The 13843-nt window shown below is 35.6% G+C and overlaps 1 protein-coding gene across 1 annotated transcript in view; it reads left to right on the forward strand.

The window, feature by feature from the left end:
- The first annotated feature begins 6 nt into the window (after positions 1–6).
- Positions 7–13843, forward strand: part of PAWR (pro-apoptotic WT1 regulator) — a 113432-nt gene continuing 99595 nt past the window's right edge. Inside the window, exon 1 of the mRNA XM_024737019.1 lies at positions 7–168. The gene's annotated coding sequence lies outside the window, so the exon portion shown is untranslated. The remainder of the gene's footprint in view (positions 169–13843) is intronic.

Consider the following 13843-nt stretch of genomic DNA (forward strand, 5'->3'; position numbering starts at 1 on the left):
GCTTCGGGGGCAGCCCCCGCACGGGACGGCGAGGAGGAGCGGGACGGCGCCCTGGAGAAGGGCAAGAGCTCGGGCCCCAGCGCCAGGAAAGGCAAGGGGCAGATCGAGAAGAGGAAGCTGCGGGAGAAGCGGCGCTCCACCGGCGTGGTCAACATCCCTGCCGCAGAGGTGAGCTGGGCGGGGGCCGCGGCCGGACCCTGGAGGGCTGCCGCCTCCTGGTGTCTTCTCTCCAGGGCCCAGAGCTTTCCCCCTCGAGCCTGCACTTCTTAGCCTTTCACTGAGTTAGGCAGGCAGGGGGTGATGGAGTTTTACTCTCAACAAATGCTTGCTGGGAAGTTCCCCAAATCCAAAGTCGGACGCGTGCTTTTCAGGCTTCCCGGCTAAGATCTCAGACCCAGGATCCTTCTTTTCAGTGTTGGAAAGACAACTCGGGGCTCCAGAACTTGCCCACCTAGCCTTGTTTGTTTATGCTTGATCAGTTAGAAAAATTGATTAATGGTGATGACCACGTACTTCAGTTTCCCACGTGCCCGTCTCAAATTATCAGATAGTTTATCTCTTCTTCTCTCTTAACAGTGTTTAATAGCACCTGTAAAGAAAACGTGGCTTTAGCACTATCCCAGACAGCTTTATCTTTCAGTGAACCCAAGATAAGTATATCCAGTTGAGCATATGCTCTATTTCATATATAAACCAGCTTTTGGAAATAGTGCTCCCCAGCACACACACACACACACACACACACGCACACAAGTTTTTTTTCTGAGTGGTATTGTGGACATTAGGAACGCTGTAGCAACCCTCAATTCTTTTTGCTAAAATGCTCTCTCTCTGTATTTAAGTATTTGGCTCTGTGTATTCTGGAAAACATTTGTGGTAGGGTTGGGAATTTTTTGTTTTTTGGGTTGTTGTTGGGTTTTTTTTTTGGTATTTTTGAGCAGTCTCAAAAACCATTATGCAGGCAGCAGCATCTTCCCATTACAGAGTTACTGGTGAAACATTTCTACTTGGGATAGAACTGTACCTTTCTCTACCCTCAACAAAACAAAACAATCCTCTAACAAGTATTTGGTTACTTTAATAGTAACTCACCGGTTTGGGGAAGTGATTCAATAACCTTGTTTCACCCGAAGTAGTTGCATCTTTTTCTCATTGGTTCTAGGTTTTACCTTTTTTTCCTGGCCTTCTAATTTATTCAACTTTGACACACAGTAAATAAATAGTAAGAATTCACCAACTTTAATTGTGGTTCAAGTAAAAGCATTTACAGTAAGTTAGGGTGTATATCAAACATACCCCAATTTTTAAGTCTTAATATAATTTCCATACCTGGAAAATCAGAGTTTGTGTTTGAAGGGTATATTTTTATGAGTGTTTCAGAGAGATTTTTATCAGCCAGCAAAACTGTCCTCTGTGGTTTCCTACTTGCACAAAAGATCTGTTACTCATTAAATTGCTTTAAAAGGAATTCATAAGAGTGGTAATCAAATTTCTAGGGTTTTTTTTTTTAAGTTAAAAATATGAAGATTAGGGAGAAACTGAAGAGAAGGCTTTGGAAAAGCTACATTCCTCAACTTTCTTTTTAAAAGTAGCTGATGGTCCAAATAAAAGAATTTGTCATTTGCAATCTTTTCCTCATTGTTCATTTGACAGGGGTCTTATTTTGGGAAATATCTTGGCAGATGTTAAACTTCATTTTTTGTCTGTATGCTTGTGCTAAAATTGTTATTTCTCAAGTACCTTTTTGTTTTTGGTTTTTAAACAAGGGTACTGTTTACCGGTGGTAAATAAGTATGGTGTATCTTGTGAGATCCTAAGAAGCATCCTTTGTTAATATTCCTGTTTTGGGTAAGGGAACGTAGTGCTGAGAATGTAGATGACTCCCCACTACAATTGAGTCTGATACTCTGGAATGTTTTTCGTTTGGGTGTTGGCAACTCCTAAATTTAATCTTCCTTAAAAACAAACAACCCAGGGTACCATTTTTTTGACTGTGGAATTTGAACCTTTTTTATTGAATAGGGAATTGTGTACGGCTTTCTTTTTGTGGTAACTCCGGCTCTATCTGTTTAATGCTGTAGGACCCAACAAAACATGGTAATGTTTTACCACAGTATCTAATTAGCAGGCATATTTCTTGAGTGCCTCCTCCCCATATTTTCAGTTTTTAAAAAAAATTTATTTGTTTATTTTTTTGGCTGCCTTGGGTCTTTGTTGCTGCTCACGAGCTTTCTCTAGTTGCGGCGAGCGGGGGCTACTCTTTGTTGCGGTTCGCGGGCTTCTCATTGGGTGGCTTCTCTTGTTGCAGAGCACGGGCCTTAGGCGCGTGGGCTTCAGTAGTTGTGGCAGTCGGGCTCAGTAGTTGTGGCTCACGGGTTCTAGAGCGCAGGCTGTGTAGTTGTGGCGCACGGGCTTAGTTGCTCCGCGGCATGTGGGATCTTCCCGGACCAGGGCTCGAACCCGGGTCCCCTGCACTGGTAGGCGAATTCTTAACCACTGCGCCACCAGGGAAGTCCCCATATTTTCAGATTTTTAAAAACAACGTAAGTCTTTCAGATTGTTAATAGTGGTACACGTATGACACAAACCTTTTAAGGTGAATCATTTTCATATCTTTAAATTGTTTTTTTTTTAGAATTGTGTGCCATTCATTTCTCTTAGTAGTTTCAACATTGCGAATGCCAGTTGCTGTGGAGTTTCTTGTGTAATACAGCTTAGCACTCCTATTTTTAAAAGTCATATACTATTTAATAGAATTTTCAGGTATGAAAATACTATAAAAGCAGAAAATCATCAGTCTGTCAATACTCACAATTAGACTTGTATTATATATAGTGTTGAATAAGACTCTTATTTTCAGACAGTATTCCCATCTAAATTTATATTAGAAATTAGCATGTAACTTGTATGCAAAGAGTCTATTTTAGTGGTTGATAAACATTGTTTCTTCAAGACGTATTTATTAAGCATGTGTGACACATTTGTTGTGACCTTCATTAACTTATTTTACTAATTACAGAGTATTGTAAAGTTGTTACAAAAGAATATGACAGCAGCTAAAGATACCACTAGCAACTGGAAGATAGTTTTAGTAAGGAAGCAGTTCAGAATCTTAAAGTGGTGGATGATGATGGGATACTGCATGTGATGGCTGTAATAAATGCAAATATATAGATGCTCATTAATGAGATAAACTTTAGTTGTTCTTATTTACTAAGTTAGAGGTTTTTTTAAACTTTTTTCTGAATTTTTACTTTTTCTGTTTTTTGAGTCATAGCCCAAGTTGGTTAATTTGGATGCGACATACTTCCTGCTGATAATTTTTGTATGCATTTATTAGATGAGCCACATGTTTATTACATGTTGGTGTTCAAGACACTATCATAAGCACTGTGGAGAAAACAAGAAGAATAAGGCAGTGTATATTTTCAAGGAGCAAGACTGTAATCTAGGAAGAAGGCTAAGGCATAATTACATGAAGAAACTTAAGTACTGTACTGAGTTAACAGTTTAAAAACCATCTTAACGCAGCATGTAACTAATTGTTTATTAACAGTGTTGTCTGTTTAAAGGAAAGAGATGATGAGGCTAGGAGTAGCTGTGAGGTTGAGGGTCTTGAGCTGAGACTTATATTTCTTTACCTATATATTTATATATTCACACACGTATACATACCTGTTTGTATAGTATTTTAAATGTCAGAGTGCAGTGGTTCTTAACTGTGGCAGCACACTAACATCACGTGAGGATATTAAAAAAATGCTCCCCCCTTGCTGATTACTTGTCTTCTACCTCCCTGACCTCCTTAGATTTAATGGGTCTGGGATGGATCCCAGGCATTAATATTTTGATAACCTCCCCTTGTGAGTCAGGGTTTAGAACTATTGGGTTTCAGTCTCGGGATACAGAAATGAATAATAGGACACAGGGCTTGCCCACAAGGGGCTCTCAAGTAATATAGGGAACTGTGTTAAGTAGTACAGTGCTAAGTACAGGCTATTTCCTGAGCAGGGTACCTAACTCAGGAGGAGGGGGCTATAACTTCCTCGACTGTTAATATCCACATTTTCAGAGTGCTTGTGAAGTTATTGCCATTGGGTAGGTGTGCATGAATGGGTTAACAGAGATGGTTTTCATAGAAAATAAAATCTTTCAATAGATAGAGGTCAAATGATGCTAAAGTTTGGATTTATATATAGAAGTTAACATTTATTGAAACTTAACTGTTTTCATAGTGGTTGGCTAAAGTGTTTTATGTGTTGTCTTGATTAATGCTCACAGCAATCCCATATGGTAGTTATAGTTACTCTTTTTATCCCCATTTCCAGAGGAGAAGGTGGAGGCTTGGAGAGTTTAAATGACTCAAGATCACATGGAAAGTGAATAAGTGGTAGAGTAGTATTTTAAAAGTATTTGTTTTTTTGTGTACATTTGTGTCTAGGGAAAGTAGAGTTTTTAATCTATGTTGCATTATTTAGCTTACGTCCCTGGATTTTTTTCAATAACTTTTTATTAGAGGTTATCTTAAATGATTTGAATATCTGAATGGGGAAAACAATGAAAGTATGGAATTGAATAGAAATTAAGGTCAAATTTGTAGGCTCAGAGATTGCTTCTGAGCTTCTAGTCTGTAGCTTGCTTGGCAAAATTTTGAACACCAGATCATCAGCAAATTATTAATCTGCTTTTGGCTAGCAGTCAGAAAATGTGGATCTTCGATTTTACTTAAGTGATATGTTGTTTTTCAGTCAAGATGGGGTTATAACACTTACTACATACTTTGAAGGAACATTTGATATATACAAACACTTTTAAGTGAACACAGTTTAAGTCATAATTATTTAGCATATTTTTTGACCATTATATAGGACAAGTTCCACTTAGTAAATCTTATAAATCCAGATAGATTAAGAAATGCCTTTTAGTATGCCAGTTATATTCCAGACTGTCTACCTTTCTTTGTGATGAGTCAGGAGAAGAACTAATAGTGATTCAGAGTTGGAGGAAATTGGACTTGTGAATAGGGTAGAAACAGCATAAACACCTAGGTTCCTTAATAATATTTTAGTCGCAGCTTTCCTAAATTGATAAAGAAAATTGAAATTTTAATATTATCAGGATTTGTAATGAGTTTTCTAAGCTGAGAGGCCTTTTTACATAAAAATAATTTTTATGTAATTAAAGTAGATGATATTTATGGTGTGTTTATTAAGTGCCAGGCACTGACTTAAGCACCTTACGTATATTGGTGCATTTAATTCTCTCTACAACCCTATGGGAAAATGGGGCAGAAAGGATAAGTTACTTGCCAGAGGCCATATATGTGGTAAGAAGCAAAGTAGTCTGTCTTCAAAGCCTGGTGCTTAATAACCATCTTAATATATTTCAGTGTATTACATACTATATACCTAGTTTAAGAAATACAAAGATTATTTTATAGGATGCTAATAAATTACTATAGAATTTGAAAATAACCCTGTTATAAAAGGCAGATGAAGTGGGACTTTACTGGAAGAATTTGAGAGCAAATAAATATATAAACAGTGGTATTACAATTCTTGTTTAAAATCTTTGTCAAGCTAGCAGCCTTATTTATGCTCTTTATTATTTCTGCACTGGTTTTCAGCATCTGTGATATAGGCCAGAAAATGATTATGCTGTTTAATAGTAATGCTGATATAATGTCTTAGAAATTTAAAATTACTGGAAAATACTAGTTTGAAATTTTCTAAGAGTTTTTTTCTTTTTAAAAAGTGAGATATAATTTACGTACCATAAAACTCACCCTTTCAAAGTGTACAGTTCAGTGGTTTTCAGTGTATTCACAAAGTTGTGCTCTAAGTGCTTTTACATTTTCATCTTAATGTTTTTATTATGTTCCTAGAACCTGTGGTACCTAAGTTTTAGCTCCTTACTCAGTAAAGTGCAACAGTATTCAAACCACAAGAAGCTATTAAGTTAATATAATTTAATTTCAGCTTTTCCTGCATTTCACAGAGAAATGAAATGGTAGAATCTCCTCAGTTTTAAGTTTCTTAAAAAACTTAGACATCTACTACCACTTGTTTTTACTGCAATTTAGTATAAGAGGTACTTAATTTAATTGAGTGTAATATTTTCAGCTTGTTTAAAATTTTACATATCTTTCATGAGATCTGTAAAGCTCTACCATCTAAACTTTTGGGAACTTTGATTCAGAGTAAAAATGGAGTTTTATGCCATTAATGGCTTTAGTCATACATTACTTAAATCAGGGTCCTAAAAGATGTGGCTGGGTTGGGGTGGGGGGAACCACCTGTACCAGTATCACCTGTGTTATTTATTTAAAATGCAGATTTCTGGGATCCACTTCAGTCTGCGGGTGGGAAGGAGTTACTTAAGACATCATTTTAACATGTTCTTGAGTGATTCTTATACATACTAAAGTTTGAGAAGAACTGACTTAAATGCTCTGTACTGGTTTACTGATCTGTGAAATGAAATTGATACTGATTATTTAATTCATATAATAATCCTGTGAGATAACGTTTCTGAAAATGTTCTAAGAATGACCAAATTATAAATTATAGTTACTGTGTAGGTTACATTGAAAGGTAGTTGTTGATGTCTAGTGGAAATTTCTTACTGGGATATTAAACATTCTTATTTTTCCCTTTTAATTAAGAACTTTATAGATATTTTAACAGAGACAACTTGAGGTACTTGGAAATTCAGAGTATCTTAAACATTTATGTAATGTCATATATTTAGTACAAAATGTTGTCTGCCTTGCTTCTTGCAGAAGCCTAGCCTACAGAAGAAACCTCTAATACTTCATGTGTAATTTGAACTGTACTTTTACTCATTTTTCTTTTTTATATTCTTTAAGGGAAAGTGTATGTTTGTAAATATGTTTAATAATTAGTTCATACTCTTAAAACAGGTTTTGTCTGTCTTGTCAAAATAGTCTCAAGTGAAGACTTTTCTCCTTTTGTTTACTACTCTTACATATTAGACCTGTCGGTGTCCTTAGCTAGCCAGTTGATTCTTAACATATTTGCTTATTGCTGAGGCAACTTTTGGTGTAAGTCTTATCCATTTTTTAAAAAAAATTATTTAATTACTTTTGGCTGAGTTGGGTCTCCGTTGCTGTGCGCAGGCTCTCTCCAGTTGCAGTGAGTGGGGGCCACTCTTTGCTGCGGTGCGGCGGCCTCCCCTGTTGTGTGGAGCACGGGCTCTAAGTGTGCGGGCTTCAGTAGTTGTGGCACACGTGCTCAGTAGTTGTGGCTTGCAGGCTCCAGAGCGCAGGCCCAGCAGCCGTGGCGCGTGGGCCCAGTTGCTCCACAGCATGTGGGATCCTCCCAGACTAGGGCTCGAACCCGTGTCCCCCACAATGGCAGGCAGATTCCCAACCACTGTGCCACCAGGGAAGCCCAAGTCTTGTGCAGTTTTGTTTATAGCTGTGTACATACTGGTGTTAGAATTGAGCCTCAGCTATTTATTACATTCTCCTTGGGTTACTTAAAAATATGCCAGGCACCATGTCTGAATAAAATTATAACAATATTTAATTTCTAAAAGCAGCAAAATTATATACATAAAGGGCAAAAACAGCTCCAGTGAGTTCAAAACTAAGCATGTGAATTGGCTAATAAACGTTTATTCGGTGATAGTCTTTAGAAATTTCCTTCACCAAATTTTTATAGGTTACAATGTGGTTTTCAATAATAGTTTCATTTGCTTTATAAGTTGAATTTAAAGAAAAAGGGCTGTTGTGTTCTGAAAGTGAGTATTTTATTAGAGTTTTGCTGAAATGAACAGATAGGAGAGAATTTATGTTGTAGATTACAATTCTGTGACAGCTAAAATTTTGTTTGCAGGCTCTTTTTATAAACTGTTAAGAGACTAATTGAATAATAAATAAAAATAATAAAATACAGTTTGAAAAACATCTGATAAAAACATGTTTTGTAATAAAATTAACTTTAAAAGATACCTTTTAATATTCAGCTTATCTATGGGCATGTAAGTGAACTACTTAATCTTATTTGAGAAATTTTCAGATTATATGAAGTATGAAATGATTTTCTATTACTTTTGGAATTCCTTGCAGAATACTTTTAGTAGTATTTAAAAAGAATGGAAATCTGAGTTATGAAGAACAAAATGAACATTCAGAAGATGGTACCTGAGGAATATGAATAGAAAGTATTTTAGCTGAAATAGTCAAAGAAGTTACTTTAGGTCTCAAATTCTTGACAAGACCTCTTGATATTCTGTAATGCCAGCAAAAGTTGATCCAAATCAAATTTGTATCTTAAATATTTTTTTTCTGCTGGTAAAAATGTGTTAAAACAGTAATGTATTCATTGTAGTTCCCTTGTGTAAATACAAAAAAAGATAGAGAAACCAATCACCTGTTATACATATTAATATTTGTTGTAGTCCTTTTTCTATCTACATAAAAAATGGAACCACACTATACAGATTTGTGTGTATATTTAGTCATTCATTATGAATATTTTTATGGTGGTGTTCTTCAAAAATAGGGGTGATTGTTTTTTTTTTTTTTTTTTTTTTTTAACAGTTTAAGTCATAATTATTTAGCATATTTTTTGACCATTATATAGGACAAGTTCCACTTAGTAAATCTTATAAATCCAGATAGATTAAGAAATGCCTTTTAGTATGCCAGTTATATTCCAGACTGTCTACCTTTCTTTGTGATGAGTCAGGAGAAGAACTAATAGTGATTCAGAGTTGGAGGAAATTGGACTTGTGAATAGGGTAGAAACAGCATAAACACCTAGGTTCCTTAATAATATTTTAGTCGCAGCTTTCCTAAATTGATAAAGAAAATTGAAATTTTAATATTATCAGGATTTGTAATGAGTTTTCTAAGCTGAGAGGCCTTTTTACATAAAAATAATTTTTATGTAATTAAAGTAGATGATATTTATGGTGTGTTTATTAAGTGCCAGGCACTGACTTAAGCACCTTACGTATATTGGTGCATTTAATTCTCTCTACAACCCTATGGGAAAATGGGGCAGAAAGGATAAGTTACTTGCCAGAGGCCATATATGTGGTAAGAAGCAAAGTAGTCTGTCTTCAAAGCCTGGTGCTTAATAACCATCTTAATATATTTCAGTGTATTACATACTATATACCTAGTTTAAGAAATACAAAGATTATTTTATAGGATGCTAATAAATTACTATAGAATTTGAAAATAACCCTGTTATAAAAGGCAGATGAAGTGGGACTTTACTGGAAGAATTTGAGAGCAAATAAATATATAAACAGTGGTATTACAATTCTTGTTTAAAATCTTTGTCAAGCTAGCAGCCTTATTTATGCTCTTTATTATTTCTGCACTGGTTTTCAGCATCTGTGATATAGGCCAGAAAATGATTATGCTGTTTAATAGTAATGCTGATATAATGTCTTAGAAATTTAAAATTACTGGAAAATACTAGTTTGAAATTTTCTAAGAGTTTTTTTCTTTTTAAAAAGTGAGATATAATTTACGTACCATAAAACTCACCCTTTCAAAGTGTACAGTTCAGTGGTTTTCAGTGTATTCACAAAGTTGTGCTCTAAGTGCTTTTACATTTTCATCTTAATGTTTTTATTATGTTCCTAGAACCTGTGGTACCTAAGTTTTAGCTCCTTACTCAGTAAAGTGCAACAGTATTCAAACCACAAGAAGCTATTAAGTTAATATAATTTAATTTCAGCTTTTCCTGCATTTCACAGAGAAATGAAATGGTAGAATCTCCTCAGTTTTAAGTTTCTTAAAAAACTTAGACATCTACTACCACTTGTTTTTACTGCAATTTAGTATAAGAGGTACTTAATTTAATTGAGTGTAATATTTTCAGCTTGTTTAAAATTTTACATATCTTTCATGAGATCTGTAAAGCTCTACCATCTAAACTTTTGGGAACTTTGATTCAGAGTAAAAATGGAGTTTTATGCCATTAATGGCTTTAGTCATACATTACTTAAATCAGGGTCCTAAAAGATGTGGCTGGGTTGGGGTGGGGGGAACCACCTGTACCAGTATCACCTGTGTTATTTATTTAAAATGCAGATTTCTGGGATCCACTTCAGTCTGCGGGTGGGAAGGAGTTACTTAAGACATCATTTTAACATGTTCTTGAGTGATTCTTATACATACTAAAGTTTGAGAAGAACTGACTTAAATGCTCTGTACTGGTTTACTGATCTGTGAAATGAAATTGATACTGATTATTTAATTCATATAATAATCCTGTGAGATAACGTTTCTGAAAATGTTCTAAGAATGACCAAATTATAAATTATAGTTACTGTGTAGGTTACATTGAAAGGTAGTTGTTGATGTCTAGTGGAAATTTCTTACTGGGATATTAAACATTCTTATTTTTCCCTTTTAATTAAGAACTTTATAGATATTTTAACAGAGACAACTTGAGGTACTTGGAAATTCAGAGTATCTTAAACATTTATGTAATGTCATATATTTAGTACAAAATGTTGTCTGCCTTGCTTCTTGCAGAAGCCTAGCCTACAGAAGAAACCTCTAATACTTCATGTGTAATTTGAACTGTACTTTTACTCATTTTTCTTTTTTATATTCTTTAAGGGAAAGTGTATGTTTGTAAATATGTTTAATAATTAGTTCATACTCTTAAAACAGGTTTTGTCTGTCTTGTCAAAATAGTCTCAAGTGAAGACTTTTCTCCTTTTGTTTACTACTCTTACATATTAGACCTGTCGGTGTCCTTAGCTAGCCAGTTGATTCTTAACATATTTGCTTATTGCTGAGGCAACTTTTGGTGTAAGTCTTATCCATTTTTTAAAAAAAATTATTTAATTACTTTTGGCTGAGTTGGGTCTCCGTTGCTGTGCGCAGGCTCTCTCCAGTTGCAGTGAGTGGGGGCCACTCTTTGCTGCGGTGCGGCGGCCTCCCCTGTTGTGTGGAGCACGGGCTCTAAGTGTGCGGGCTTCAGTAGTTGTGGCACACGTGCTCAGTAGTTGTGGCTTGCAGGCTCCAGAGCGCAGGCCCAGCAGCCGTGGCGCGTGGGCCCAGTTGCTCCACAGCATGTGGGATCCTCCCAGACTAGGGCTCGAACCCGTGTCCCCCACAATGGCAGGCAGATTCCCAACCACTGTGCCACCAGGGAAGCCCAAGTCTTGTGCAGTTTTGTTTATAGCTGTGTACATACTGGTGTTAGAATTGAGCCTCAGCTATTTATTACATTCTCCTTGGGTTACTTAAAAATATGCCAGGCACCATGTCTGAATAAAATTATAACAATATTTAATTTCTAAAAGCAGCAAAATTATATACATAAAGGGCAAAAACAGCTCCAGTGAGTTCAAAACTAAGCATGTGAATTGGCTAATAAACGTTTATTCGGTGATAGTCTTTAGAAATTTCCTTCACCAAATTTTTATAGGTTACAATGTGGTTTTCAATAATAGTTTCATTTGCTTTATAAGTTGAATTTAAAGAAAAAGGGCTGTTGTGTTCTGAAAGTGAGTATTTTATTAGAGTTTTGCTGAAATGAACAGATAGGAGAGAATTTATGTTGTAGATTACAATTCTGTGACAGCTAAAATTTTGTTTGCAGGCTCTTTTTATAAACTGTTAAGAGACTAATTGAATAATAAATAAAAATAATAAAATACAGTTTGAAAAACATCTGATAAAAACATGTTTTGTAATAAAATTAACTTTAAAAGATACCTTTTAATATTCAGCTTATCTATGGGCATGTAAGTGAACTACTTAATCTTATTTGAGAAATTTTCAGATTATATGAAGTATGAAATGATTTTCTATTACTTTTGGAATTCCTTGCAGAATACTTTTAGTAGTATTTAAAAAGAATGGAAATCTGAGTTATGAAGAACAAAATGAACATTCAGAAGATGGTACCTGAGGAATATGAATAGAAAGTATTTTAGCTGAAATAGTCAAAGAAGTTACTTTAGGTCTCAAATTCTTGACAAGACCTCTTGATATTCTGTAATGCCAGCAAAAGTTGATCCAAATCAAATTTGTATCTTAAATATTTTTTTTCTGCTGGTAAAAATGTGTTAAAACAGTAATGTATTCATTGTAGTTCCCTTGTGTAAATACAAAAAAAGATAGAGAAACCAATCACCTGTTATACATATTAATATTTGTTGTAGTCCTTTTTCTATCTACATAAAAAATGGAACCACACTATACAGATTTGTGTGTATATTTAGTCATTCATTATGAATATTTTTATGGTGGTGTTCTTCAAAAATAGGGGTGATTGTTTTTTTTTTTTTTTTTTTTTAGGGGTGGATTTTAAAAAAAATTTTTTTTAAATTTTTGGTTGCATTGGGTCTTGCACGGGCTTCTCATTGCGGTGGCTTCTCTTGTTGCAGAGCACGGGCTCTAGGTGCACGGGCTTCAGTAGTTGTGGCACACGGGCTCAGTAGTTGTGGCACTCGAGCTCAGTAGTTGTGGCTCGCGAGCTCTAGAGCACAGGCTCAGTAGTTGTGGCGCACAGGCTTAGTTGCTCCCTGGCATGTGGGATCTTCCCGGACCAGGGCTCGAACCCGTGTGCCCTGCATTGGCAGGCACATTCTTAACCACTGCACCACCAGGGAAGCCTGAGGGTTGGATTTTGTTTTTTAATCATGGTAAAATACCCATACATAAGATCTTAACCATTTTTAAGTGTACCTTCAGTGGTATTAAACACATTCACATTGTTGTGCAGAAATCCCCACTACCATCCCCATAACTCTTTTCATCTTGTAAAACTGAAACTATATACCTATTAAACAATAACTCTCCATTCTACCCTCCCTTCAGCCCCTGATAACCACCAGTATACTCTCTGTCTTTAGGGATGGATATGTTTGTGTTTTTTGATGTTAAAATATTTCAACATTGCTTTATTGGCCCTACTGCTAAACAGCTATTTATTCCTTTTCATATATTGTGTTTCCTGAACCATTCAAGAAATGTGTTTGGGTCATTCAAAGCATCTTATAGGTACTGGGACCTTCAGATAATTATGAAGGATGCCCAGAGTTTTTTTTTTTTTACCTCCTCTGTTGCCTTTGATTTTGGTGGGAAATTCGTGATTAGAGCTGCAGTAATTATAAGTGTGTGTAAGCTATAACTCAACATACAAGTTCATAAAACTCAACATGGTATGCAAAAGTCACATGATTAAAAACCCCAGGGTGTATGGAAAAATGGAGTTTAGGGGCAGAACACTCAAAAACTTTGTCAGTGACATGTGAAAAGACAGAAACCTAACGAAGGCTAGCACAATTTTATACATGTTAAATGGTTAAATATAGAAGTACTGCAATAAATATGACACTTTACCTTGTAAAAGGCCTGAAGTTTGCTTACAGCAGTGGGTGTCAAAAGGGTTGCAACTTGTGAAGCGGTGGAAGAAGGGCTATCTGAAATTGGATTGAAAGTTCAACACCAGATATGGATGGGTATAGCTGATAACACATGCAGTGAGTGAACTGAGCTACCTGGCAGAACTTTGTGGTGTGTGCGTTTTGTGTGTTTCTGTGTGGCTGGGTAGTGTTTTCTCTGCTCACCTAGTGTTTCTTGCAGTTGCACAGAAGCAAATGTGAAATTTGTGTTATGCTCAACTTGCTCCCTAACATATTAGTTACTTTGGAACAAATACAGTTTTCTAAACAAATGCTAGAGTGTATATGTATATGCCCATACATACATACATATCTATGTATCTATCTATATCTGTATTCATATCCACATCCATATATCCAAAATATGTAAAACAGTGGCATGGGAAGATCAATCCAAGTAGTGAGGTAGAGAAAGATCTAAGGAGCAGACAGT

Source organism: Neophocaena asiaeorientalis, unplaced genomic scaffold, assembly GCF_003031525.2.
Source record: "Neophocaena asiaeorientalis asiaeorientalis breed wild unplaced genomic scaffold, Neophocaena_asiaeorientalis_V1.1 scaffold134, whole genome shotgun sequence".
NCBI lineage: Eukaryota > Metazoa > Chordata > Mammalia > Artiodactyla > Phocoenidae > Neophocaena > Neophocaena asiaeorientalis.